We start from the raw sequence: 26,696 nt of genomic DNA, 5'->3' as shown, positions 1-26,696 counted from the left end.
TTGTGTTAGTTGCGTATCTAGGCTAACTTTATTGGACTTACGCACAAATTGGACTGATGAACGTGCTCTTGGAACGGAATGCGTTTGTATATGGGGGACTTACTGTACCTCACTTCTGCCCTGTTCCATGATCAAACCGGTCATATGGCTACAAACACAGTGCAAGGAAGGCTGACAAGTGTTACCTTCCTGTGTACCTGGGAGGGATGGAACCGGGGAGCATTTAGCCAGTCACGGCCACAACCCTTAATCTCTGGTCTCACGTTTCCGATGGCCCACGGGACATCTTCACTTGAATGTTTGACTGGCATAACCAAGCCCCTCTATTTTTAAAAAAACATTTTTATTGGAGTAGAGTTGATTTACAGTGTTGTCTTAGTTTCAGGGGCACAGCAAAATGAATCAGTTATACATAGACATATGTCCACGCTTTCTTTAGGTTATTTTCCCATATAGGTCATTACAGAGCACTGAGTAGAGTTCCCTGTGCTATACAGTAGGTCCTTATTCGTTATCTAGTTTATGTATAGTCGTGTGTATGTGTCAATCCCAATCTCCCAATTTATCCCTCCCCCACCCTTCCCCCCGGTAACCATACGTTTGTTCTCTACATCCGCCAGGTCACTCTATTTTAAACAAAAGGAATCCCTGGATCTCTGTACCCCTTTCGCAGATTGAACTGCTTAAATTTCTTACTTTTGTCGATGGAATCACCATTCTAATCACAGAGGTTCACAGCCTGGATATCTTCCTTCATCCTCTCTTTCTCCCATAACTACCTGCAACTATGTACTGGGTCCTATTGCTTCTGTCTCCAAAATATTTCTTCCAACCTCCCACTTGACCACATTCTCCCTGGCATGGCTCAATTCTGGCCCATGTTATCTGTTTCTTAAAGTATCCCTCCATCCCACAATGCAGAACACTTCATCCACCAATTCCCTTTTATGTTCTTTCCCCAACTTGGCTCTACATTTCTCACTGGCTAGCTGGCCCACCACCGATCTCCTCTGGAGAATATAAATACCACCTAACAATTCCGAAGGACTAATTACATGTCAAGAACTGGCTAAGCATTTAACATGGAGTGAAGGTTATTATCATCCCTTTTTTTCTTGAATAGATAAACAAGGCTCAGGGGTAAAATAATTGTCACTGGCTGGCAAGTGAAGAGAAAGTTTTAAACCATGTAATTTGTAGGACCACCTAAACTCTAAAGCCCTTGTTTCATTATAAACAAACTACTTCATAATATCTACTCCTTTACAAGCTGCTCCATGCTCTTTTCAAACCTAATTAAGTCCTGGGTGTCTCTTGTGAAGCCCGGTTTTTACTGGGTCCCATCCAGTGCTTGGTTTTTAAACATTCATGCAACATGTGACAGACATGGACCAAAGTTAGGGTAAGTTTTCTCTTATTCTGCAACTCTCAATCTCTTCTTACATATTTTTGGAAACAAACAAACAAAAGCAAAACAAAAAACCCTCTTTTCTTTTATAGGTCAAATTATTCCTCTGTACTTCTCTCCACCCCTTATGAATATTTATCAATTTCTTTACTAATAAAGTCACTCGCTTTAATATCACTGATGACTTATAGTCACCACCCAACTTTAGTAGATGATGTCTATATCAATGTAAATGTCATATCCAACATGGCTGTTTTGCATTTCCTTATAACTTAGACTTTTAACTTTACTCTTTCAGCAACTTTCTCACTCCCGTGCGTGACCTCGAGATTTGTCATACTAAGGTATCAAATGCTAACATTTCAGTTCCTAGCTCTTCAACTCTGCATTCTCTCATTCTCACTCCATCTGATCTTTAAACTCAGGGTGACCTCTGGCCCCATGGGTCCTATAAAATTTTCCAGTTTATCGGGGCAAAGAAACAATGCTTCACTTTATTGTTTTTCAACTTGAGTGGTATTTGGGCTACAGGAGAAAATCTACCATCAAACTGATTGCCGCAATTTCATTTTCTCAGTATTACCACCCTTCATGATTCCTTTTGCATATTATACATCAGTTTTCCTGTATACCTTTTCCATGCAATTTCAGTCTCCCATTCAAAGCTCATCCCAAAGCTTTTTACCCTGTGTCTTACTTCTATACATGTCTACAACAATTGTCTTCTCTCACTCTTGTCTTCAGATCTTCACTAGCTCTTTCAACCTGGTCAACCAACATGGCAAATCAACACACCCACTCTCTTTAAAAAACAAACAAACAAAACTCTTCAATTTGTATTGAATTTGAATTAGTAGGCGCTTGTTTCCTGTGACTAGTAATCTACACTATCTTCACCCCCTCATCAATGTCATAAAGCTTTTATTCTATAGGCAACAAAAAGTCAAGCTCATGTATAAAAAAAGTGAGCTAATCCTGTAGATAGGCAATCATTCCTCATTCACCAAACAAGGGCCAAATACAAACACATATCAAAGACTTTACTTAACATCGACTCATTATTAATGAATTTATTCATGATTAACTAATGGGTAACATAAACAGGGTGTTATGACCAATTTAAAGCACACACACGTGCCTGTGCATATATAGACATATATAAAATTTAAGAAAAGAAAGTTAAAATTGCGGAATCAGATACAAAATTGGCTGATACTACACAGGGCAATATACCTTTGGTGTTACTGTTTCGCTGGTCAGAAACCATTTACATCTTTGCTGGACAAAAATCTACCCCTCTGGCCCTTATAAAACTGTAAAATAGGCAGACAACAGAAATTTAAGGCCAGCACTTTGCTTAAAGAACTCCCAGTAATCTCTTCTCCCTATTTTGAAGTTTTGGATTATTTTGGATTATTGGGATTATTTTTCTAGCATCCGGCCATTGCCCACTTAGCTCCTGTGATCATAAACAATTTTCAAAGCCTGTTCTTCTGATCAAGAAAGGTTTGTCTTGTTACATTTGACCTGTGGTGATGGTGTAAACTAATCATATAACCCTCCTTGAATTTGCTCTGGAAAAACTAGAACCTTACAGCACTGAGTAAACAGTATTGCGAAAGAATTGACTTCTGTTTGGAAATGTCACAAGGAATCTCAACTGGACTTTAAAAAAGCCTCTCTCGTTAACTTTTCTGTCCTGAGGCTAGAAAGCCAAGTCCAAGGCATATCCTCCACCAGATTTCGCTCACAGTATTTATGAATTTGGGTGAATTTCTCTCTTCTTGAAGTTTACAAATTCTTTTAAATTCCCTGACCTTCCAGGAAGTGGCTCCAATACTACCTGTGAGCCAAGCCCAGGTTCAAGTTCTTTGGAAGAATGTTATAGGCTTTGGCTCCCCGCATAAATTCTATCCTTATTCCTTAATACTGGGCTTGTCATTCCCAATTAAATGAGAGTCATTCTCAAACATGACACTCCTGTGCCATCTTGGTTGCAGAATTCATTTGTCCAATTGCGTCCTGGTACAAAGGAGGACAGAGTCTTATCCAGCTCAGGCAAAGTAATTGTTTTCTGAATTCTGAGAGACAGGAAGATGTTAACACCACTTTAAAACGTTTCATTTTAGTTTTCAAGTGCATAGCCTACTAAATTGATACTTAGTCGGAGGAGAGAGCTCTTCCTGTATCCATGAACAGTAAAAAAAAAAAACAGTGCTAACTTTATTTTGTGAAAACAAGTAGCCATAGTAGTAGTTCATTATGTTCTACGTAATATATTCACGTTCTGCTGGATGTTGAGGGTGAGTGGTCTGCTTTCATGAAGTATGTCTGCCTCTGCGCTCAAAAGAGTCCTGGAAACCCCGGCTCAGCTCACTCAAGCAGTCTGAAATTGTCTAAGCAATGTTAGCTCAGAATCCTGTACCCAGAGCCTGTTCTTGGCCGGATCAAAGGTTCACATCATCTTTTCACAGGACTCAGAGACTCTTCTGTGCTGAAGAGGCAAATTCCAGCCTGTAGCTTGTAGTAGAAACACCGTCAGCTTGCAATAGCTTGCTTTGTAGGTAAGTGTCACAGGAAAATGAAGACTCGTTTGATAATAAGAATGACAGTCTGTGGTTAATTTATTATAGTAACCAAAACTATAAGGGTGGGAGTAAAATTCTATTGGGATTTCGTACACACCATTTCATAGGGAGAGATCACTATTTCCCTTGAGGATAAGACTATATTATGAACAGAGAAAGCATTGCAAAATCTCTAGGGCTTTCCCATAAAGTGTACAATATCTGAAAAAAAAAACCCGTAATAATCACATTTTACCTACACTGACTTAATCTAGAAAAGGCTGAACATTCCTTCTGATCCGACAGTTTTTCCCATGCAGATTTTATAATAAAGTTGAGCTAATTAAGAAGCATGGCACATATGAAACCATCAAAATTACTTCTAGCATCTCTCTTTTTATAAGATGAAAGAATAGATCACTGTGAGTTGCCAGGGGCCCTCTAAGAAATCCTTTAGTTTTAGTGTGTCCTGATTTTATCCCCCAATTTTAAGACTTGCTCTTGGGAAGACAAAATTAAATGCGGTAACACAGGAGATTTTGACATTCGATTGCAATAGGCTCATGGGTGGCTGAGAAACAATCATTGGTTACCTATTTAATCCAAATAAAGTGATATTAAACTATTTTAAAATTAACATAGTAAGGAAACATGATTGTAAGGAACTTTAACTTTATCACAAGTAAGGTTTTTCTTTTTTCTTTTTTATATAATCAAAGGTATGATAAAGTGAACACAAACCACGGACAATTATATGATAAGATATGGAAACTTTGCCACCTGGACAGATTACACAGACAATTAAAAAAAACCTTATTACAACCCCTTGTAAGAGCTCTAAGAATAATTTGTCATCTTAACTGAGTCAGTTCGAATTTCGCTTTAATGTAATATTTGGCAGTAAATGATTCACCAGTTTTTTTTTTCCTTCTAAATAAACCAATTAACCTGAGACAATTTTGGCAAAATTTTAACACATTTTATTACTTCTTTTCAGCCTCATGTATTTGAAGGTATTATAAACCAAAGCAAAGAAAAATCCCTTTTCTGCAAACCTTTTGCAACTTCCCATATCCATTCATGCTTCGTCTCTCACTATTATTTTTCACATTCTGGAACAACCAGGCATTTAAAGAGAAAACTACCTTTTTTTTTTCAACCCTGATCAACTAAAACTCATTTAATTACTTTGCTTAGGTAGTCACACTTACCTGATATCATTGTCCCAGTGTAATTTCATGTTCTGAAACTTAAGTTAATTCTAACTTCAAATCTAAGTAACTAATTTCTACTTCACAGAGAAGACTAAGAGGTAGATAATTACTAGTCTAAGGGTGATGGATGGTTTGTGATGATGGGATATTTTCAGCAATAGAAACATTACAAATAATGCGTCCAAGGTCAGGACATGTTTGGTGTCTTCAGGGAATGGCAAAAGCATGTTTTACATAAAGCATAGGGTAGGTATGAGGGATATTTGAGAGAAGGCATGAAATTCATAAGGGAGGGTTACTGACACCAGGAACCTCATTCACACACCTGCTGGGGATGTATGGGTACCAGGGAAGAATACGGGGTCCATATTCCACTTCAAAACCCAGATCTCTTACTGAGGACTCTTACTGAAGATTAAGTTAGCGGGTTGGATTGAAACGGACAAAAAGGATGTTAGAGGTGTTAGTTGTGTGGAAAGAACATTAAACTGAGCACAGAGACCTGAGTTTAAACACGAAACCCTCAGTTTATCAGCTGTGCGATCTTGAGCAAACACTTAAAAAATTTTCAAACTGTAGGGTGCAACCCATCAATTTACTTGGTCATGATCAGCATTTAAAAAAATGGAATAGAATATTGTTAATACAGAATACATACAGAATAGGAGAGTGCTTTGTATATAATAAGGTTAAGTCTTGTCTCATGCAATTTTATTTTGGATGTACTATACAATATGTAGGTATAAATGTGCTTACCATGTTAAAAGCAAAAGACAATTCTTACCTTTGGTTGTCATTTAAAAAGTTTGAAAGTCCTGACATGACTCCTTTTACTGTTTGTTTTTTCAGCAGTGAAATAGAGAAGGCAAAATGTCAGTTTTTATTATTCCACCATGAGGTACTGAGAACAAGAAGGGTAACAAATAAAAGATACGTCTAAAACATTGTACGAACTACACAGTACAATACAAATGAACAAGAGATCCATGTTATTACTGTTACTATTACTACTTCTACTTCTCTTGCTACTATTGATGCTACTATTCCAGAAAAGAGTAATGAATTCTTAAACTTCCATGCTTACGCTTCAGAGGGAAGAAAAAAGTGTGAATGAATGTGAGACCTTCATTTCTCGTTTTTTTATCTCCCCCCGACCCCGACCAAATCCCAACCAAGGTTCTGGTGTGGAGTATTTGTTAAAGTAAAGGTGATTCTCATGTTAGGGACATGGGTGACACGCACGTAAATCATTGAAGAAAGGATTTATTTGGGGGGTAATTATTTACATGCTTTAAAAAGTCCTTATCATCCCAAATTGTAGTTATGTGATCATATATCTGCTTTGCCCCTTTGGTTGTCAGACTGTTACTTCACCTTTGTATTGCAAGCCCCTAACACAATGTCTGACATAAAGTACGTACTCAATTAATGAAAATTGAATAAAAATAGAAATAGAATCCACTTGTATTCCGACAGTGTCAGCGTGAGCTTTTCAACATCTGATCATAAAAAAAAAAAAAAAAAAAAAATCTGATCATTTCAATTTTTGCCTTCAAAGAGTCCAAATGTTCCCCAGTGAGAATTGGAATAAAATCTTGAATTTACAAAGTCCTACCTGACCCAGTTCCTGCCTACATCTCTGACCCCATTTATTTTAATTTTATTTTTTATTGACATATAGTTGAATTACAATGTTGTGTTAATTTCTGCTGTACAGCAAAATGACACGTATATACATCCTTTTTCATATTCTTTTACATTATGGTTTATCTCAGGATATAGAATATATAGTTCCCTGTGCTACATAGTAGGACCTTGTTGTTTATTCATCCTATATGTAATAGTTTGCATCTGCTAATTCCAAGCTCCCACTCCATCCTTCCCCAACCCCCTCCCCCTTGGCAACCACAAGTCTGTTCTCTATGTCTGTGAGTCTGTTCCTCTTTCGTAGATCTATGTTCATTTGTGCCACATATAAGCGATAGCATACGGTATTTGTCTTTCTCTTTCTGACTTATTTCACTTAGTATGATAATCTCTAGTTGCATCCATGTGGCTGCAAATGACATTAATTCATTCTTTTTTATGGCTGAGTAGTATTCCACTGTGCATATGTACCAGATCTTCTTTATTCATTCATCTGTCTCTGACCCCATTTTATATGAATTTTCACACTGCCCACCATGACCAGTCATATGACCTTCTTTCTCTCTCAAACCTGACACATCTGTTCCCTTCTTGGGCCATTGGTCTAGTTGTCCTCTTCCTGTGGATTGCTTGACAACTCCCACAATTACATTCACTCTTATTTTCTGTGCTTGCACCTAGAATATTTAGCAGATGTGATCATTTCAACAGTTTTGCTTACTCTTCACTCACTGGCAAAAAAAAAAAAAAAAAAAAATTAGATATCTGTGGAAGTATTCTCTTGTCTGTGGCTGAGTCCCTTATAAACTAAACCATGCTTTGCAGGATCTTTCTGCAAAACCATCTTAAATAAACCAAAATGAATTCTCAGAAGAAGATATTTTACAACCTTCACATGATATTTTTCCTTTTTGCATCCCTCTTGGCTTGTTCTTTTCCTACAATCTTATTCCTTAGGTGCAGTTTTCTGCCCTAATTCTTGTTTTTGGATGACTTTGTGAAATAATCTATTTTTCATCTTAGATAGACTCACATAATAATGGATGTTAAGGTGCTTAGTCATTTTAGTGGTTATCAACCACTGATAGTCACAGACACTCACATACCCAATAATATCAGCAGTTCGCTAATAGAAATCCACTAGAAATCCATTAGCCAAAGACTAGGGAATTCTGTTCGAATCCAACACCCTGGATTTACAAATGAGTAAGATAAATCCCAGAGAAATGAAATAACATGACCAAGGACATACAGCTAAATGAGGTATCTGACTCCTAAATCTTCAGACTCTCCAAAACACAGTGCTACTTTGTAACCAGGTTGTTATAGATTTAGAATGAAATCTGGGGTTCTTTTAAGCCAAATGAGAATTCTACTTCTAATACATCTATGGTATATAGTTTTTTTCTTATCAACATATTATTTGAAGATAAAATAGCTGAAAACTCCCCAATTTGGCAAAAGAATAAGTCTGCGGTTTCAAGAAACTGAGTGACTCTCCGAAAGAATAAATTTAAAGAAACTCATACCCAGAGCCATCATAATCCAGCTGCTGAAAACTAAAGGCTAAAACAAAATACTGAAAGAATCCAGAGCAAAACAATGCATTGTCAAGAGGGAATAATGATTACATTCTTGCAGATTTCTCATCAGATACCGTAAAGATCAAAAAGAAATAGCATCACATTTTTAAATGCTGAAAGACAATAATTGTCAACCAGGAATCCACATTTAGTAAAAATATTCTTCAGTAGTGAAGGCGAAACAAAGACATTCTCAGGTGAGGGATAACTAACAGATTTTTTTGGCCAACAGAGCTGAAATAAAATGATTGCTAAATTAAATTTTTTAGACAGAAGGGAAATGATACCACACAGAAATCTGAAAAATGGAGAACCAAGGAAGAGCAAAAGAAATAGCAAATATTTAGGTACAAGTAATGAACGACTTTTACCTTCTTGAATTCTTTAAACCAGTTGAAAGCAAAATTGTAACACTACCTGATGGGGTTTTTCAAGTATGGGGAGGGTTAATATATGACAACTATAGCACAAAGGGTGGAGGATAAAAAGAACTTAGTGAAGAAAAGAGTGAAGTTTCTATTTTCAATGTGAAGTGGCAAAATTTTGATTATAAGTAGACTGACAAAAGTTAAGTATGTATATTGTAATTCCCAAGAATAATCACTAAAATAACTCTACAAAAAGGCATAATCAAAATCTCAATAGATGCATTAAAAAGGAATACAAAACAAGGGGATGGTTCAAATAAACTAATAGAAAATAAGAAAAAGCAAACAAGAGGAGATAAGGAAATAGAGGGAATAAACAAACAAGCAAAAATTTAAATGGTAGACCTAATTCTGAGGATATCAACAACTGCATTGAATATAAATGGCTAAATACACCAATTAAAAGACAGAAATTGTCAGAATGAGTTTTAAATGCGACTCAACTCTGTACTGTGCATAAAAAAATTACTTCATCAACAAAATGTTATTATGATCATATTATCAAACCCGTGTTACACGAGGCCTCGTAATGAATTCTCCTTTTCTCTTCCTCCCATACATATTCTCCTTGCTCCACATTCTACTTCTTCAAGTATTACTTTCGTTACACAGTTTCTGTTGCCTATCATAGGGCCGGGCACAAAATAAGTTCTCAGTATATTCCTATTAGCGTAAAATTTAATCTCCCCAAATTTCATTGACTACCAAGTGCCTGCAGGGTATTTGCTAATTTTCTCAAATCAAAATGGCTTATTTCAGGAAGAACTCTGGGTCAGAATAGCTTCATAAAACCATCTCATACTTTTCCATAATGGTCTATCCTACTCTGAAAATTTAAAAATGAAATTATATCATAACTAATAAATAGAATAAAATACAAATTATGCATATCATATTGTACATTTTAATAATATAGACTAATGCATTTTCGATGATTTTTATCAAGAATGTCTAACAAAAGGCATATTTGATTAAGATCCCTCATTAAGTAATAAACGAACTAAAACTGATCAATCCTTCACACGTATCTTGCTTCTTTTTGAGGTTTCTCCTACAGTAACAACATCAGTTTCATCTAACATTGCTGACCATTTTCTATGTAAAAGACATGTGCTACATTCCTTTTTTCATTTCCTCATTGAATGTAGAAATCTACAGGGTCAGTGTGGAGGGATAGAAAATGGATAGACTTTCAAATCTGAAGACCTGAGTTTGAGGCTTGAAAACTTAATTTACAAATCTCTTAAATTCTTTGAGTCTTTGCCTCCTGATCTGGAAAATGGCAATGATACTACAGCGCCCCACTTACATCCCAAGGTTATTCTAAAGATCAGACTGCACTTGTCTAGCACTTCAAAGTCTTTAAGGAATTTCACTATCTACTTCTGGTTTAATGCTGTTTCTACTATATCAAATAGCCATCTTTAAAATTTTATTTATTTATTTATTTTTGGCTGCGTTGGGTCTTCGTTGCTGTGCACGGGCTTTCTCTAGTGGTGGCGAGCGGGGGCTACTCTTCGTTGCGGTGCGCGGGCTTCTCATTGCTGTGGCTTCTCTTGTCGCGGAGCACGGGCTCTAGGCGCGTGGGCTTCAGTAGTTGTGGCACACGGGCTTAGTTGCTCCGCGGCATGTGGGATCTTCCTGGACCAGGGCTCGAACCCGTGTCCCCTGCATTGGCAGGCGGGTTCTTAACCACTGCGCCACCAGGCAAGGGAAGCCCCTCGAGTAGCCATCTTTAAAGGGCTCTTAGGTAATGTGATTTAACTCTATCCATGTAGGTACCAAAACAATGGTTGTTTTACACCCCAATTATTCTTATTTTCATCAATATAGTCTCTTCAAAGAAAATTGTCCCCTAGATCTTCTGTGAAATGCTTCCTTACACCCATGGAGAAGTCAGTATATAGGCCCGATGCCAGGATAAACAACAGAAAGTCAAGGGAAAGCCTGTGGGTTAACAAGACAAGTCACTTGCACAAATAAATCATGCAGCAGGAAAAATGAAGCCACATCTACATGGCGTCTAACTTGAATTCCAGAAAGAGTCATTTTGCCTGAAAAGGGCACGCTCACTAGAAGCCTGACTCCTGTATTAGTTTGCCAGTATTGCCACAACAAATCACTACAGACTGGGTGGCTTAAAGAATAGAAATTCACTTCCTCACAATTCTGGAGGCTAGAGGTCTGAGATCAAGGTGTCAGCAGGGTTGGTTTCTTCTGAGGTTTGTCTTCTTGGCTTGCAGATCCCTTGGTCTGTGGTTTCTATGTCCCAATCCCTTCTTCTTATAAGGACACCAGTCATATTGGAATACCACCCGCCGCCCCCGCAATGATCATATTGAACTTTAATTACGTCTTTAAAGACCCTACAACCAAGTACAGTCACATTCAGAGGTACTGAGGGTTAGGACTTCAGCATACGGACTTGGGGGGTGGGGGATACAATTCAGCCCATAACAGCCACCCCTAATGGCGCCTTACCCAATTTTCATGGGTTAATAACTTTAGATTCCTTTTCCACCAACATTAGGAGGTTCCTGACTCACTCACTCAACATGTGCTATTGAACATGAGCTAATACGCTGGATTATAAATACAGCTCAAGTTGTGCTGATGCAAAGCAAAGACATGTGCAGCTGAACAGTCATCTCAGGAAACCAGAGTGAACAGGAGATGCTCCTTTCAAAATGTATCAGTTTGAAAACAAGTGGAAATTATGTTTGATGAGAACTTGGAGCAAACTCACTCTGTGCTGAACTGGATTCTATTCTTGGCAACGTCCAGAGAGAGGCAGTTGCTGGAGAAATTATTGGGACGTTGACCCAGCAAGCATTCATGTCAATTATACTCAATGGGATTGAAACCACATCTGAAGTCTGTCCGCAGAGGGTGAACCACAATGCAGAGGCCAGGCACAGTGACCCTGGTCACAGCGCCTTCCACTTAAAAGCATCAGTGCCTCTCAACACCTTCCTCTGCTATTCACAGTTACCAAAGAGGAGCGTATTTACTTTCACAGATTGTTCTGTTGGGTTCCCCTTTTCTGCCTAGTTACTGACATTTTATTGGGGAAAAAAAAAATCCAGCTTCCAGGGCTTCCTCTCTCAGGCCATTCCAAGTAACAATTTCTATCATTTTGCAGTTTCCAAACAGCAGCAGATCAGAGAGCTTTTTGCCTATACCCTGAGGAAGAGAACAAGTCACACTGTGTCTCATTTATATATATATATATATATATATATATATATATATATATATATATTTTAATTTCAAAGAAGAAATGGAGGAAAAGAGAAGGATCAGGCTTCACGCGATGCAAAAATCATTCAGCACAGCAAATAAATCAGCTTGAATTCTAATAAACAAACGTCTCTTTGGCTGCAACTAAACAAGTTTGCAAACTGATGGTCGTGTCTCTGAATTTGGTGAGGAATTGCATAACACAGCAGGTAGGCCAAAAAAGCCCCAATAAATCAATCTTTACTAAACATAAAGTGAGACTTGGCAAAGCTGAAGAAGAAAAGGAAGCAGCCGAAACGTGCACATGAAATTTCCACATTAAAAACTCATCGCTCTTGCCTGGGTCCTGATGCAATTTGAAAGAAAACAGACAATTCTATAATTGTAGCAAAAATATTTATGGTACAGTATACAAGTTCACCCAAACATTCTCTCCCAAGTTCTTTCAAAAATCGGCCTTCCCCAGCAAAGGGGCTGCTAAAAGACATTTATTTTTAGTACATTTCAGAACATTCTGAATTCTAATCATAATAAAACACAAGCGCGTCTATCCTTCTCACCTCCATCAAAGAGCTTTTGGACCAGATGCCCTTGGTTCCCCCCTCCTTTATACCACACTTTAGAGGGGAGCACATGTCTTAGAATCAAGGTCCTTGGAATCAAGGTCAGTTGGTCAACATTTCAAAGACAAGGTCAAACATTAGGTTGCGGCTCTAGGGGAAAAAAATAAGGAATTTAAATCAAAAACGCTGGTTTTAAATTCTGGCCCTGAGCAACCTCTGTAAGCTCTAGGTTTTAAGGATGCAATATTTGGGGGAAAATGTATATGAGGTTATATGAAGAATTTATAAAAGCAATATAAAAGTAAATTATCTTTACATCTTACTGCATTATTTTAAGGGTTGGATCAAAGGGGGAAAGGTGAGCAGAAAGATCTTTTATTTGTTCATTCATTTACACGCTCAGCAGATATTTATTGAGAGTCTATTTTGTGCCAGGCAGGTTTGCAACAATCAAACTGAAGTCTCCGACCTCAAGGAATTCAGGCTCTAGTGAGGGAACAAGATGTGCCAGCTGGTGTTGGCCAATGAGCATGAAAGCTGGGATAGAAGGATGCACGATGGGGTAGTGAGAGAATGAAAGAACAGAATTAGTCAGCCAGGGAAAAGTTAAAACTATAAAAAAAAGTATTTTATTTTTAATTATTAAAAATTTAAAAAAGATTTTAATCAAACAAAGGAGAACAAAAAATGAATAGTTCTCGGGACTTCCCTGGTGGTCCAGTGGTTGAGACTTCACCTTCCAATGCAGGGGGTGCGGGTTCGATCCCTGGTCGGGGAACTGAGATCCCACATGCCTCAGGGCCAAAAAGCCAAAACACGAAACAGAAGCAATACTGAACCAATTTCAATAAAGGCTTTAGAAATGGTCCACAGCAAAAAAAAAAAAAAAAAATCTTAAGAAAATAAATAAAATAAAAATGAATAGTTCTCTTTGGACCTTCTCTTACGAGTCTCACATTTGTGTACCCATCATTGAGGACATCCCTGGTTAATCCACAGAAATAAAAAAGGATAATTTTATGTTGTGTCTAGTTTCTAAGATCACCCCTCAATTATCCCCTTTCCTGGTACTTGCACCCTCAGGGTCCTCCTCTCCCCTTGAATGTGAGTGAAAATTTTGACTGCTTCTAATTAGCAGAACATGGAAAAGGTGATGGGTTATGACTTCCATAATTACGTTTCACGAGATAATAAGCTGTCTTGCTGGAAGATGCTCCCCGTGGTTGGCTTTGATAAAGCAAAGTGCTGTGTTGTAAGCTGCTCTACAGAAAGGCCCACATGACACGGAAGGGACTGCAGCCTCTGGTCAATAGCCTGCGAGAAACTGAGGCTCCAAATCAGGAGGTTGGGATTAACAGACACACAGGACTCTATGTAAAATAGACAACCAACAAGGACCTGCTGTAGAGCACAGGGAACTCTACTCAATATTTTCTTTTTTTTTTTTTTTTTTTTTTTTTTTTTGCGGTACGCGGGCCTCTCACCGTTGTGGCCTCTCCCGTTGCGGAGCACAGGCTCCGGACGCGCAGGCTCAGCGGCCACGGCTCACGGGCCCAGCCGCTCCGCGGCACGTGGGATCTTCCCGGACACGGGGCACGAACCCGCGTCCCCTGCATCGGCAGGTGGACTCTCAGCCACTGCGCCACCAGGGAAGCCCAATATTTTCTAATAACCTATAAGGGCAAAGAATCTGAAAAAGGAGGTATATATGCATTATATAGATATATAACTGAATCACTTTTCTGTACACCTGAAACTAACACAACATGGTAAATCAACTATACTCCAATAAAAAAATAAAATTAAATTAAATAAGAGTTAAAGATGACGGGGGGGAAAAGAAAAAGAAACTGAGGCTCCAAGTCCAACAGGCCACAAATAATCTAATTCTGCAGCAGCCATGTGTGCGTGGAAGTGGATCCTTCCCCAGTTGAACCTTTTGTTTACACTACAGCCTCAGCCAACACTTGGATGGCAGCCTTTTGCGAGCCTGAAGCAGAGGACCCAGCTAAGCTATGCATGAACTCCCGTCACGGAAACAGTGACATCATAAATACACGTTGTTTTAAGTTGCTAAGTTTGCGATAATTTACTATGCGACCCGAGATAAATAATACCGTATATAATATGAAAAAAAGATAATTTAAACACATAGATTCTCTCCTGTGTGGACATTATTCAATTTACTAAAAGAAAAGAAAAGAAAAAGAAAAAAAAAGATTTTAAGTGCAACTCTTTCAGGGAAATGCATATCCCATAAGGAGATACACATGTTCCTACCCATAGTGTCTTCAACTGAAGAAGACATAATTCAAATTTTCAAAGCAAGCACATTCTGACCTCAGAGTATACATATTACCCCTCTCTAGCTGACTCCCAGGCATCTGCAGATGGTAAACTATGTCTCTCAACGACCTATATCTCCTTTGTCACAGTACTTTTCTGCAGGCAAAGCTCAGCCTTTCCCCAGAGAGCCCTGCGGCTGAAGCAAGTTGCGACTTTAAATTCCGTGAATCCTACAGGTTCTTAACTCCCTTGTTTTTAAGAGATATAAAGCTCAGAGGGTTAAATAAAGGTGAAACTCTAAACTAGTGACTGGCAAACCTGTTCTGTAAAGGGCAAGACAGTAAATATTTTAGGCTTTGTAGGCCATGGGGTCTCTGTTGCAACTTCTCAACTCTGTTGTTGCAGAAAAGAAGCCCTAGACGATCCATAAATACATGAACAGGACTGTGTTCCGATAAATTTTAGTCATGTACACTGATGTTTGAATTTTACATAATTTTCACATATTAAGCAATGTCAGTCTTTCCATTTAAAAAAATCATTTAAAAGTGTAAACACATTCTTTGTTTATGAGACAAAGAAAAACAGCAGGTGGACCGGATTTGGCCTGACCCTTGCTCAAAACCATTAATTCCCAGGTGTGCTGTGTAGCAATCCCAGTGACTTCTAATGATCCTAATATTTTCCAAATTCAATTCATGTAATTCACATTTATGAAAAAATTAGCATGGAAGGAATAAGAGGTGCTGGGAGTTTCAAGAAGGAGGTAAGGGAAGAAAGAGTCGGGGGCATCTGAGGAGTAGGTGGCATCCTATATGAAACAAACACTCATGGGGCGTTGAAAAAGGAATGAACTTAATACTTTACGTTGTCCTGGAAATTGAAGGGAAACATTGGGTTCTATGTAAAATCTAGGCACTGATTTGCCAGGGTAGGGACTGACTGATTTCCATTTCATGATATTAGCTCTCAGTGGTACAGAGAGTTCTCGTAACTCCCCTAAGGATTAACACGGGCTTCGGGAATAAAGTGATGCACACATATGAGCAGATCACACAGACGAGCTGTACTCCACGTGCCCAAGAATTTGGGTTCTCAGCCACGCTCTGCTCCCAGCATGTTCCGTCCTGGCGGCCAGTTAATCAGACTGATCAGGAGACAAGTGTAGGCCCAGCCTTGAACAGGCAGTGTTGTTCTAAGGCCGGAAAGCGTGCTTCTGCCTTTTAGAAAGGTGAAACTTGTTCTAAAATGCATGAAAAGACCTGTTCGACTTGGAAAAAATATCACCAGCTCCTGAGCAAACATTTCCTTTATGATGTAGATGCTTTCATGTCTCTTTCAAAGTCTTAGGTCACTCCTTCAGCTTTATTTAGGCTTTGTCTTACATAAGAAAAGGGAAATTGGCGGGAGGGAGGGAGAAGGATGAGGTAGCTCTTCATAAAGGACCTTGAGCAAAGGATCTATCTGGTCCCAAGGCTCCCTCCAGTTGCAAGAATGGAGCTGCTTCCCTTTCGCTACTAGAATAACTCACCCCCAGTGCTCTCACTGGGGTGAGAGCTCTCTCTCACCATTTTTAACATGCCGAAGCACCAGTGAGTGCTTTCTGAGTGTTCCTGACTAGAGATGTTCCTTGTCCTTTTCTGAAGAATCATCTATATTGTCTTCTACTCTGGGCGCCCACCCAATATAAAGCTCAGATCTTGAATTCCCCTCTCAAAGAGCAAAAGATTTTAAAAAGCTGTCAAACAGACTCAGAAGACAGTGTCTGAGAGCATGTCATAAGTTTGTCTTATAGCAATTATGATGAAGTGAAACAGTAGCAATGTTTTATTTTTCAATGATAAGGGGAAAAATAAAAAAGCATTATGGGAGAAAAATAAGCTACAAGGATGCAAGAACTCTTGAGACCATCATTTCATGGCTTTGATTCTGTGCAGACCTGTGCTCAGAAAAAAAATCTCCTGAAAGATAGTGAGTGAGTTTTAAAAAGCCCAGACTCTCAGTGGGAAACAAATAAAATCAGGAAGCCATTCCTAAGGCTTATTTTGAATTTCTCCCACTGTCACTTTTAACAGGGATTGTACGTTGAGATATTAGCAATGACACTTAGCTTCAAATGGGAAGAACCTTTGTCCTTCCTGAGCTGAATGTGGCATGTGGCATACTCTCTGCAGAAATTATTTTTGTCCTTCATCTACGAGAGCTAAAGTTCTGGCTTAGAAGCAGGATACTGGATAAAATTACAGATTCTTAAATAGACCTGGAAGGAACTTGAGAGCTTAACTGGAGGATCACTAATCTTGGAAACAACAATCTAGAATGTCCTGGTGACTTGAAGCAGTTTGCTCAGCTAGCTAGTGGATGCGCTAACTGGATCAAACAGCATTGGTGTAGAGGGTGTTGTTTTTTTTTTCCGATTTCAAGAATAGATCAGTTAGGTTCCCTTTATTCAACATCGATGGGCCTTTATACACAGACAACAGACTCTTGTAGGAATGAAAAAAAAAGACAGGATTAATGCTGCATCCCTTTTTCCGCTGACCCAGGAAAGAGATGTATCCAAGTTCAGAGGGAATGGGAGGTCCTTGTCTCGCCTCTTTAAGCAGATGGGGTAGGCTGCTAGTGAGGAAGGAGGGTAGACATTGTTCTCCAAGACCACGGGTCCCCTACAAACTGGATCGTGATTTGCCTTGTTAACAGAGGGAGGGATAGTGATTCCCAGGGCAGGTCTCTGTAGGTGCAACGTCCATGGCAAGAAACAGGTGTGGGTCTTACCATTTGGGGCTGCTCCAGGAAGACAGGGTCATATGACAGGTGTAGACCTAGCACCTACGGCGAGAGGTAGGGGATCCCATCTGGGCTTCTGAGGACCAGGTGGGCCACACATACTTAAAAAACTCAGTCAGATATAACATTTTCTTAAAGATAACATTCACACACCACTTCAAACTTAACATTGTCCTGCAAATTAAACTGTTTTGTTACAGTGTATTTGCAAGCACCGTTTTATACTTACATTCTGTAAATTGTAACTAATTTTAAAGACTGTTGAACAAAGACAGGGATTCTCCTAACAAATAGGCAGATGGAAGATAAAATGCCATAAATCAGAAACCCCTAACTTTAAATTAGTGAAGACGGGCAAGACCCTACCTTGACTCCCAGGTAAGTGGTCTTTCTGGGACACCAGGAGCTAAGTGCCATCTGACCAACTGTGTAGGTTAAAGCTTCATCTTCACTCTCGGTCTTCATTTATTCATTCTCTCTTATTCCATAGGACTTGAGAAGCTTACCAAATTATGCCTAACGAAGAAAGACAATAAATATTAGGGCGATCCAGGTCAAAAAATAAAGTATGAAGATAAGGCCAGGGGTAGTATTAACTCACATGAAAATGAACACCAAACCGTTTTATATTAATGCTAGACGTGGATCATAGATTTGATTCTAAATTTTCTAGTAGCTTGTGGATAATCAACATATAATGACTGTATGGACGTGAGTGTGTGATTCCGTGTGTGTGTGTGAGAGAGTGTATGTGAGCATGTGTGTGAGCATGTGTGTGCGTGCACATGTGTGAATGCATATGTGTGGATACACGTGTGAGTACATATGTGTGTGTGTGTGTGCCAAAGAAACACGCCTTTTCTTGCTACTGATGACTAAGGCATATGGTAACTGGTAGTCTTTGAATGAGTTCACAAAAGATTTGCGATTTCAATATTGCTCTATCTATACAGATTTCTCAACGAAAAGAAAACTCGCGCATGCTATACAAACAATAAATGATTTAAAACTTCAATCGAAAATAATTTAAATTTTAAAATCTCAGATTTGTGTTACTTTTTTTCTATAGACCGTAATTTGCCTTATTAAAATATGACTCGTTCTAGCTAAAATGAATATGAACTTAACTCTTTGAGCTCCTATTGGCCTGGGCTGGGTGGCCATGAGAAGGTATAACATAGAAGTTTCAAGAGGAGACAAGGATATCTATTCAGAATATAACATTTCTTACAGATCATCCCAATAACTGTTAAAACACAGTGGGTCATTTTGGCTATGTGGTAGCTGAAGGATTACAGAAATTAGAATCACTATTCATTTTATCTAGGGCCTCAATTCCCTCATCTCAAAAATGGAAGAATCGGTATCTACATGACTTCTTAACTTGGCCTCTGAATCCTTTGCCTCTTTTGACTGAGAAGCTAAGTGGGCAATGGAATATCACTCTTTATCCTTTTTCTGTTGTCACTGTTTTCAGGACAATAACGATAGTACTAGATACTGTTATTGAGTATTTGCATTATGTTAGACTCTATGCCTCAAATAATTTTATTTCATCCTCACATTAACTCTGAAAAATAGTTCTATCATACTGTTCCAAAGGAAGAGACAGGTTCTATAACTTGCCAAGGTCACCCAAGTAGTATACAATTTGAATTCAAGGTTAAAATCAAGAACTAAAATAACTTGGAGTTTGTTAATCCCATATCCTTTTGAAGCAATTCTTGACCATGTACTGTCAGAAGAAGGTTAGAAGGTGACAGAGTTAAAGAGTTCTGTGTGCATGTGACTGTGAGGGTGTTGAGGGATTATGGGTTAGATCTGATGTCACAGAAACGACCGGTCAGCTTAAGAAAGCAGAAGACACGAATCACTTCAAAATGATAGTTTCTACCACACTGAGCAGAGACACAGAGAACCAAAACTTGGAAGTGCAAAGTTCCATGCTTTGTAAGAGGGGAAAGGATGCCGCGTCCTGGTGGGACCAGAGCCGGCATATTCAAATCTGTGTTTCATGTACTTCTGTCTTCATTTTGCTAAAGTAGTCTAGTTCCTTTATTTCACTCTTCTTGTAAAAGGGAGCGGGGTAGAGATGGAAGCTGATGAGTGAGAGGTAATAAAAATTACCCATTATAAATGATATTTACAGCTGAGACTTAGAGCTGAAAATTATTGTAAGTAAAGAGTCATGTGGGCTCAGAAATGTGCTTGAAATTCGGAACCGTTGTTTTTCCTTGTATGAGAGACATAACAAGTTTGCCAAAAACCATAGTTTATATGCACTTGTTTCCACTGTTCTTTCCTAACCTCAACAAACATACATGGACCCTAACCCTATGCTGTGTGTTTGCAGGAACGTACAAACACATAGCAATAGACTTTCTTGAAATCTCCAGAAGTCCTAGCTGCAAGATGGTTAGAGATGGTTAGAAATGTTTGCTCCATTCCACCAACTTGCCTTTCTCCTCCACAAGTTCTTTGGGAATATTTCTCTTTTATGAGTTACAGGAAAGATTCCTGGCCTTAGAGGAAAGACAGAAGAACAAATTAACCTCTACCGCATTACACTGGCTGCTTCTGGTCAGGCCACCAACTGAGACTAATCTTTCCTTCTCTTCCTCATTAACCCTATAGGAGGGAGGTGGTTTAATGAGGAAAACCATCATCAGTTGAATATTTATTGAGAAATTCAGGCGTCGATGCTACTCTTCCCTTTCCCCTTAGTTCTGGATTAAAAGAAATAAAGATTGGGAAACCTGATTATGTGGTATTTGGTACACATGGTGGGCTGCTCGTCCATGGTTGCTGGCCTTGTTTCTGTTGCTTTCACCCATCAGCTTGAGTATTTACCATACATTTCAAAGGACAATGGTAATAGTTCAAGATTTCAGTTAGTGAGTTCTTTTGGGCTTCATAGAGCACTCTGATATATGACTCTATTATCCTAAAATTTAGGATTCCTCAGACTAGGATCCAAATGCTGACTCTTCTTTAGGCATGCTGATAGAAACAGAAAGAAGACCGAAATGATGATGCAAAACCCTGTTTTTTACAAAATAACTTCTCTGGTTTGAATTCAGCACCTGATGGAGATTCAGACTTATAAAACCCCCTACTAAGTAACAGAAGATAATGCTTACTGAGGTGAAGGGGGCCTTGAGAGGGAACAGGATACAGCTTTTTGCCTGAATATCTAAGGTCAGATGGTTATGAACAGGAATTATATTCAAAATTATAATAACTGGTACGATACAGGCATCAGCCAATCTGAATGGACGGTGGTCGTGTGAAGAAGGATTCCAGAGGACCCACGTTGTTCCAGATGCTATAACCATTTTCTGCTGGGTAACAGAGGTTGGCCGGGGATACAGCCAGGGTGACTGGGGTATTGCCAGGTAGTCAGGGGACCCAGGATAATAGCTGCGTATGAAGCAATCGGGCTGAATTTCAATATTTTCACAAGGAATATGAGTCTTCCAGAGCAATCCATACTAATATTAGCCCTAGTGACACGCACCCTCTTAGAATGAGACCTCTCTCCCTAAAGTATTTTTCATCTAACGCAAAGTTCTTCAGTACATTCATCTGAAATCTCCCTAGATTAACTAACCATCCATTCTATGGTCCTCTTATAAGAACTCTTCACTTGTAAGAAAAGAGTAATTGCTTTTCATTTTTCTTCTCTTTTCTAAACAAAGTGCTGGAGCTAAGAAACCTTTGAGCTTTGGAGTAAGGCGTATGTGTTGGGATCAGAGATACTCGTGCCCTGTGCGTCTGAGCGCACGATTTCATAAGTCAGGGCAAAACATCTGAGTCCCTGGACAGTGTCTGCACACAGTGGGTGACCCACAAGTGCATCGTGTCCCTCATTCATTTCGTCTGTGTCACACCACAAGGATTGGCCCCCAGGTCTGATCTCCACTGTAATTCAACAAGCAAATTCTTCGAGGAACCGTGCTTAGAGAACTTCCTCTTCATCGCGACCACCGCACCTAGAAGAGGACTGCGCACCCAGTTAACAATAAACAGCCACTGAACAACTCTCCGTGGCTTTTATGCTTAGGATTTACTTTCTACCCTTTTTACCAGTTTTTCCTTTTTCCCGGATACAGTCCAGATTCTCAACATCCTTACAGTTCTCAACAACCTTCCAGGGACACATGTGTGAAGAATAAAACTGTGTCACTGGAATCCATCTGAATATTTTAAAGAGTCTGATTTCCTTAGCTACTCTCTGTAAATCTTGTTCATCTAGGCTGACCGAGCCTTCGTGTCCCTTTCTGATTTATGCTTCTTAGACATTTCAGATGTCACCACAGGAATCCACACACCCTCTCCCCATCCAAAAACAGCTGTAGACACTGAAGTTACCCAAGAACTCTCTTTAATTACTTTACTGATTCCTTATATAGTCATGCTGAGAGGCAGTGCAGGATAATGGTTAGAGGTACAGGCACCAGGTCTCTGTTTGGGTTCAAATCTCTTCCTCCATTTACTAGTTTTATGACTTTTAGCAATGTAATTAATCCCCCAAGGCCCGTTTCCCCATATGTAAAATAAGGCTAACGATAGCTACCGTATAGGGTCATGTTAAAGGTCATTTAGTTAATGCATGTAAGGAACTTAAATAGTACCTGGTAAACAGTTAGTACTCAACAAAAGTTAGCAGTGGTTATTGCATGTTACCACTCTTCCCTGCCCTTCAGTTTAAATTAATAATGCACACATTCTACACTTAAAGTTGAATAGTCAGATTATCTTGGAATTTCTGACACACACAAAAAAACATCCACAGGGCTAGCACAAGGATATTTATGGTGGCATTGTTAGTACTGTAGCAGATATTTCCACAACCTAAATGTCTATTAATTACTACGGGGGATCGGAAAATAAACGTAAAAATAAAAATATATAGACTATATACCTACACTGGAGATTATCATACAACCATTTAAAATAATTCAATTTTTCTAAGATATGTTGTTAAGAATAGGAAAGCGAATTATAGAATAAAATGTCACGTAGGTAAAGATATTCAAAATACAAGCCATGTATAATCCTTGTAAATAAATCTATAAGAAGCAGTCTAGAAAGATCCACACAAACAAAATAGTGATAACTTCTTTGGAAGGCAGTGGAGTGGGGTAGAATAAAATATTTTTGTGTGTTTTCTTTATTGCTGTATTTTAAAAATGTTAGGTAAATATATTTCTTGTATAATGAAACATCAAAATAAGAGTAAGTGAAGTTAAAAACAGAAAGTTACTTTGACCAATTTGGTTCAGTGGCATTGGAAGCTATTGACTTAAAAAAAAAAAAAAATGCCGAACTCTCTTTCTTTCCAGGATTGAGAGAAACATCATGAGAGAAAGTCAGTTCATTGACTGAGTCAACACAGCTAATGAGCTCAAGTAGGTTGAGTCAACGGCATCCTTTCTTAAGCATGTGCATGGCAACAAGTCAATTCCATGTTTTCAGATCAATACTAGGAGGCTAAGCTGGGCTTCCTCGTGTGCTTTTACAATCAAGCCCCTGTACTTTAAGGAATTAAAAAAAAATAAATCCAGAGTTAAATCAATCTAAGGAAATAATCTGTCACTTCTCTATGTCTACGGAAGACCTTACTCCTTTCTATGGTTATGGGGTTTTACTGTACTTAGATTCCATTCCTTTCTTTAGTATCTGGGACCTCATTTCTCAATGGGGAACTTTTCCAAACTGAAAGCAAAAATATCACTGAGTTTTTCTGAGTTTGGGAAATGGTGATATTCTGACTTTACTGATTTTTTTCCTTCAGTTTTATTTTTGGAAGGAGCTGTGAAAACATGCCCTGCTGTCGGTCACAAGCGCTTCTAAGGCCAACAAAGTGTTTATGAACAAGGACTGAGTCTGTGTTGCACCAGCTGTACTGTTCTGCTCACACTGAGAGATTGTAATCTATTCTGCGGACAGGAACTCTGGCCTTTGTTGTACTGAAAATTCTCATAAACTCAGAAAAGGAAATGTGAGTAACAGCAATATGCAAGCATTCTCCAGTGAAAACACCAGGTTTCCTGGGATCTTGCTGAGGTCTGAGTGAAGCATTGCTCCACAGAGACAGGAGAGAGAAAGCATAGTAATCCTACCCACCCCCCCATTCCCCATCCAAAGTCTGGTATTGCTGCGGTGGCAGTATTGTTCCCTAACTGGGGGCCGGCATGCTCGCGGGGTTAATTGCAGGATGCTGAGTTCTGTTGCTTGGTGTTGGGATTAGGGCTTGGCCACTGGTGGACCTTAAGCGTATCTTTTCTTCCCTGGGAGATGACTTGGAAGAGTATGAATATAATTTAAAAGCACAGAGAATATCTAAAGATATCCTCAACTTAAAAGAACCAACCGCCAGATTGGAAGAAACCAAAGCCTGCCAATTCCAAATATCGGGGGAAAATATAGAACAATGGAAACTTTCATTACACGAGTAAAAGAGGGTGCAATTGGCACTATCCTTAGAAATTAATTTCATTAGAAAGTTGAAAATGTGCACATCCTTCCTAGGTATACATCAAGAATGTGAAACACATGTACAAAGAAACATGCATTTGTCTCTTTCTACAATGTTATCCCAAATAGATGTTGAAATGATACATGTGATAACATGGAAAATAAACAAAATGCTAAACTGAAAAACAGCACACACACACACATAGGTTCAAATCCCAGCTTTACCATTTACCAGGTGTATAATTTGGGGGCAGTTTTTAATCTCTCTGAGTTTTAGTCATCTTACCTGTAAACTAGAATTAAGAGTAACTTCCTCAAAGAAATTGTAAGACTTTAAAATAACATGTCTAAGCAAATATTATATGATATCACTTACATGTGGAACCTAAAAAACAGTACAAATGAACTTATTTACAAAACAGAAACAGACTCACAGACACAGAAAACAAACTTATGGTTACCAATAGGGAAGGGGTTGGGGAGGGATACATTGGAAGTGTGGGATTAACTGATATATACTACTGTTACATAACATAGAAAAACAACAAGCATTTGCTGTATAGCACAGGGAACTATATTCAATCTCTTGTAATAAACTCTAATGGAAAAGAATCGAAAAAAAGAATATAGTTACATACAAACACATACATATCTATATGTGTAACTGAATCAGTTTGCTCTACACCTGAAACTAACACAATATTGTAAATCAACTGTATGTCAATAAAAAAAGACCTGGCACATCTAAGAAGGACCTGGCATATGTAGAGACGGAGGGCTCTCATTTTTTCATTTGTTAAACAGTGACAATGGAAGTGTGGCTAAATTAAGAATGTGGACACAATGTGGTAACATTTTGATAAGGTAAGGCTACTATGCATGTGAAAAAACCGTGATGGCATTTAACACGGCAGTTGTGATATTACGTTTCAGCACCCCAGAGATCTCCTTATTCCATATCTGAGAGCCCATTTAAATGAAAGCAGTATAGCTGATTCACTTTGTTCTAAAGCAGAAACTAACACACCATTGTAAAGCAATTATACTCCAATAAAGTTGTTAAAAAAAAATAAAAGCAGATTGCTCTCATTGGAATATTTATCCCAATTTATTTACTGTGTGACCATTGCATTTTTGCAAATGTTGCCGCTGATATATCTAAATCCATCTCCAAAGTAGACTGACCTCATCACCCAGCCTTTGTTTGATTTATCCCTTAAACCAAGTATTGAGTACTGATTACAAACCAGGCGTGTTAACGAGGTACTGGGAAGACAAAGCGAAAGAAGATATGTTATCTGACACCTAGTATAGTTCACGACCTAGTGCAGAGTTGAGAAATGGAGGGACAACCAGAGAGGCAAAAAGTAATGGGGCAGGTGCTCAAGAGGCAAAGAGCTCTGGGAAGAAAGAGTTAAAAGCAGCTGATGTATCACCTGATTCCCTGACCTGACTTGATTTACATCTATCATAAAAATCTTCAGCTTGGGATACAGGAATTCTGCATACTCTTCTCACACTAGCTAGCTCGTCACATTCCCCACCTTTTGCCAATCCATTCCTCTTCCTTCAGTCTTCGCAAAAGATGTTAAAGACACCTGGCTTCATAATAATAACAGTAGCAGCAATCCCAGTAAATTATTTAATGATATGAACTTGACTCTTGTATCCATTCAAAACATATTCACCCTACTAGAACAAGGTCATGTCTCCAGTCTACACTCATCTCAATTTTCTATGATCATCAATAGCATCTAGGTACAAAAAAAAAAAAAAAAAACAGAAAAGCAAAACCCAAACAACCCAAAAAACAAAAAAAAAAGCAAAAACTTTTATTTTATTGTTCCCCCAATATTTCATATCTTTTCTTAATTTATTATTTTTTAATTTTAAAGTATTTGGAACTTTTATTATAGGTTGCCTCCAGTTCACGTTTGCAAAAGGCTAGTTTCTTAGATGTATAAGAGCAGAGAGTAACATGTTTCCGCCACCAACCCTACTCCCACCCCAAATCCCACAATGCTACGCCCAAGGTAGATGTAATGTTGGAAAATAGGCAATTGAATTTGCTTATTTTGTTATCAGAGCTTACAGGGTTATTGAAATGGACTGAATGAAGCATCTTCCCTATTTGTCTCATTGAACAAAATATAATAGCAGGGAGAGCTTCTGCTAATATTCATGTTTAAAAAAAATGAGCATTAATAAAATAAGTTTCTTACTTCCTGAGCCCCTTCATACATCTCAACTAGCGATACTTTGAACTGCAAAAGAAAAAAAGGAAGAAGAAAAAAAAAGATACTAAAGTTCCAGGTGAAATATATCCAGTGCACAGCAACAGATCTATGCTGGTTTTTAAAAGTTTTCTGTTTATTAACCCTCTTCGTCTGTCTCTGGCAGCTTGTGGAGCTATTCTATCCTCATTCCTCACTGTCATGTGGGAGAAGAGCCGACTGTATTAAGCATGAATCAGCTACTCAAATAAGTGGCAGG

This window comes from Physeter macrocephalus, chromosome 14 (genome assembly GCF_002837175.3).
Source record: "Physeter macrocephalus isolate SW-GA chromosome 14, ASM283717v5, whole genome shotgun sequence".
Taxonomy (NCBI): Eukaryota; Metazoa; Chordata; class Mammalia; order Artiodactyla; family Physeteridae; genus Physeter; species Physeter macrocephalus.
Note: the sequence above shows the minus strand (reverse complement) of the source record.